General features: G+C 36.6%; 1 non-coding gene across 1 annotated transcript; it reads left to right on the plus strand.

Moving 5' to 3' along the window:
* Positions 1 to 1,130: 1,130 nt before the first annotated feature.
* On the plus strand, positions 1,131 to 1,202 carry TRNAE-CUC. The gene has a single exon. It is a non-coding gene; the product is annotated as a tRNA-Glu (tRNA).
* Positions 1,203 to 4,509: the final 3,307 nt, after the last annotated feature.

Genomic DNA, 4,509 nt, shown 5'->3' on the forward strand with positions numbered 1-4,509 from the left:
TTATTGAACCTCATGCAACTGACCTCAGCCCATTGATCCAGACTGTCCAGATCCCTCTGCAGACCCTTTGTACCCTTCCAGAGGTTAACACTCCCACTCAACTTGGTGTCATATGAAAACCAAGGGGGCACACTACCCCCTCATCCAAATAATTGATAAAGATATTAAACAGGTCTGGCCCCCATACTGAGCACTGTGGAACAGCACTAATGACTTATCATCAATTGGATTTAACTACATTCACCAGCTCTCTTTGGACATGACCATTCAACCAGTCTTTTAGCTAGTGAAAAATGCATGCATTCAAGATATGAATAGATAGTTTCTCCAGGAAAATGCTGTGGCAAAGGTGTCAAAGGCTTTACTAAAATCCAGGTAGACAAAATCTACAACCTTTCCCTCATCCACTAGGTGGGTTGCTTTGTCATAGAAAGAGAGCAGATTGGTAAAGCAGGACCTGTTTTCTTGGCCTTCTCCTTGATTCTTATTCATAAACACAGCTCTAGTCTTCAACATCATTAAGCTCTAGATGATCAAAACAGTCCCTAACTATTTCCCACAATCCCTCTCTCCTTGTCCACCCATTCTGAAGAGTTTATATCCATCCGTTGCAGCACTGACTGTATGATTTAAGACCTACTTTTGCATCATTATGGAATGTAGTTGCCTGAAGACAGATATTCAGTAAGATTTTACCTCCTGGAGTCCTAAAGGATTTCCCCAGGCCCCTCCAAGTGCCTCCTTGCCTCACAGAAGTGTAGCACATACCCATTAGATGCGTACTTTGAAACAAATTAAATCATCCCCCAAAGTAAGAATAATTTAATGTACCCCTGGACATTTAAACATTAGATAACTAGTCTAACCTGATCATTTAGACAGTAAGTCATAGAGAAACAGGGAAATTAGGCGGGAGACCCATACTGTATGAAGATATGTATTTTAGAAGGATGAGAAGAATTCCCTTTCTTTCTCCAAGGACTATTGAGGGAACTAAAATCCCTAAGTTGGATAAAATTTAGGTAGCTAAGTTTAGGTGAGATCAAGCACTCCCTGAGAGATTGATAAATGAGTATTCTAATTTAATCTAAGATGTCCTAATGCAATATATTTTGATCAAATCTCCATATTCCCTGGTGGTCTAGTGGTTAGGATTCGGCACTCTCACTGCCGCGGCCCGGGTTCGATTCCCGGTCAGGGAAGAAGTCCTTTGAGGAGAGTAATGTGTGGGGTGTGCAAGGGACACATCATATTGTAGCTCTGTCTTGTAACTGTTGTCCCTTCTTGCCAGCGGTTACACTACACTGTCTTTGTATCCATTACACACATTAATACCTTCTCGTGAACTGCTAAACCCTATATTCTGCCCCCACTCCCTCTGATCCTTATAGGACTTCCACCAATTGTGTGCAAACACCAACTTGGCCTGGATCCACTTGCCCAGTTCCTTGCAAAACTCACTCTGCATCTGTTCAGGCTGTTCCTACTACATTATTTTCCACAACATGGCTTTTCCAATAGGCATATTTGGATTTTTGTTTGTTTATTTGCTTTATTTTATTTGCAACCTTTCATGCTCCTTCACTGGAGATAACTAGTCTTCTTTCTTTTTGGGATTTTGTCTATATATTGCATATAGCAGCTAAGGGAGGATCTACACTGTCCACAGATCACTGGACTTTCCACTGTCACTCCAAATTCCATAGCTTCTCTACTTCTGTGAGTCAATCTAACACTAGTCTGAACAACAAGAGTAGCACTTCACACAGCTCATCTTCTATTGTTATTTCAAGCCAGTGTACAATTTTTTTGGAAAATCTTTGCCTACCATTAATGGAATAGCAAATATAACATGGGAGCACTCTACTGTCCTTTATATTAATAAAAAAATCTGTACTTACTTCTCTATCCTTCCATAAAATATTCTGATGAACAGAAACAAAGCATCAAAATAAGTACAGTTAATGATGACTAGCAATTTATTCTTAAGCTTCCCGTGGAATTCAAAATACATAATCTACCTTCTCTGAAACTTCATACTTTTAATTTCTGCTTCTTATCCTTGGATTTTTCCACTGTAGACAATAATCTGCTAGGAATTCCTTGGTACTGTCAATAAAGCTCTGCTGTGACAGCAATTGCAATAAGGCAGGTATTTTGCTTCTGCAGTTAGACATTTAAAACCACTATAGTTCCTACTTTTCCTTTTAAGCATTGTTTCAGAAATGGTATAGACAATCATATTTTGGTCACCTTTAGAAGTTTGTTACACTTCATTGATGCAAGGTTAATCCAACTTCTGAGTAGGATTTGCAGTTATCTTTGTAGTGCATAATTCTCTGCAGATAAAAAGACTTGGGGAACAATGAGAACATGATCTCTTGAAAAATACCTGTTCTATGCATTACTCATCAGTGTAACCGTATTCTCCAACTCCTTTTGATGGTAATAATCATTTGCTTTGTCATCTATGAAGGTTTTGAGGTTTCTGTTACTTTAATATTGGCTTTTTAGGCTGCACCTTTTGCTTGATTAATTTAGTGACTCCATTTTCCTTTGTCTTTACATCTGTACTTTGTACACTGGGCTTGAGAGATTCCATTTTTTGTCTCCTACATAATTTTTCACATCTGAATTATGTTTTCCAGAAGTCTTAGATTCTGTAGGTTTTCAACATTTTTCCTTCTGTTTAATATTTGTCAATTGAATTGTTAAGCTTACACTTTTTTTGCTAATATCATAAATTTGATTTTCTGTCCTGGAGCATGGGAGCTAATTATGATGACTGCTATTAAAAATGGCAACTGTATGTCACTCACCTTGTGTAACTATCCATCTTTTGATTACCAAATCCACCTTCTCCAGTGTCAGTAGGTTCATTCTTTACCACCTTTCCCTTGTATTGCCCATTTTCCATCTTGGTGAGCACATTTGTGAAAGTCCCTGCTGGAATGCTTATCAAATTTTTATGATATAAATAAGCATTATGTAAAACTGTCATGTGCAAAGAAGTTAATTATTGTATTTTATGGGATATACTTATTATTCAAAGCTTATTCATTTGTATTATGTTTGTAAGAAATCAAATACGATGTCTAGACCATTTCTCTAGTACATTATAACAAACAAGGTATAGAAAATGTTTTTTATAAGAAGCAGTCTATTTTAACTCACCATCTATAAGTTGGCTTTTTTTTAATGCTTGAATGTAAAATTTGAAGTTATCCATTGCCTTGTTCCAAGTTTCCTATGCTATGTAATAAGAGCTCACAGAGTTCATACAGAAGCTACAAAATGTTTCATTAAGACCGAATATCTAAAGGTAAACCAACTGCTTAAAGATGACCCTAGAGCTGATCCCAAAAGATAGAAGACTGAAAAAGATCAAGTGTAGTTCACTACTCAAGACATTCTACCAACAGTTTGTGAACCTGATAAAATGCACATGGAGCTATATGGCCAAGTTGCAAATTTATTATAGCTCACATGGCACCTGAGCCACTTTGTGGAGTCAAAATATTTAAACCCTACTTATAAGCACCTACTTCCCTGCAGATGCTTATAAACATATCAAATTTATTTTAATTTGATGATATTCTGATATTATAAGCATTTGTACTACTGAAATAAAGCAAAAATTAAGTTCCTGTCTAAGCTTTACATATTTATTCTGTTCCATTAACATTATATTCCAAATACTTGTTCATGCATGAAATACCCAATTTTTATGATTAATATATTTCTTACCATCTTAAATAGCTTACTGAAGGTTGTAACTCAGGTTGAAACCATTATACTTTTCCCAAATCTTTATACTGTGATTATCTATCTGACGTGTAGTATTCAGGAAATGTGTCACCGGTGTCACAAGAAATACAAAAACATTTGAGTCTGTGCTGCTTTCAACAATAGACACTGACTGAAGAACAGGCCAGTGACAATGGAGCTTTATGGACCCTCAGCTTACACTGAGGGGTAAAATGTGACATGTAAGATCCTTAGCTCTGTGTTGCAGTGATGTTCTCTGGGAACAATTAGCCATTTTTTTCCTGAAATTTACGTATTTCTTCAAATACACAAGCTCTTACATGTGTACTTACACACAAGGGTAAAGAAAGACTAGCATAACACTGGCTAAGGTGTCACCATGTGACTAATATGGGACATCCAGTGCATGACTTTTAGAATAAAAAACTCAGTAACTGATCAATGTGTATGCCACAATGGTAACATGCATGCTGTGGGACATATTTGCCCAGCTCTTCATAGAAGGAACATATTAATGAAAGCTAAATTCATGCTGCCAGAAGATTCAAACGACCAGAAAAAAAAAAGACAAAAATACTGATCAGGTAATACAGCATTTTATGGGAAATGATTCGCATACAGACAGATTCATATTGGTGTGTCTGATGCTTGTAGCAATTTGTCTCCATTTTTATTACATGTCATTAAAAAAACAATGGAGAAATGTTGCAGTTAGTCTTGCTAAAAATCTACTTGTTTTGA

The sequence above is a fragment of the Corapipo altera genome, unplaced genomic scaffold (assembly GCF_003945725.1).
Source record: "Corapipo altera isolate COAL_440 unplaced genomic scaffold, ASM394572v1 46, whole genome shotgun sequence".
NCBI classification, from domain to species: domain Eukaryota; kingdom Metazoa; phylum Chordata; class Aves; order Passeriformes; family Pipridae; genus Corapipo; species Corapipo altera.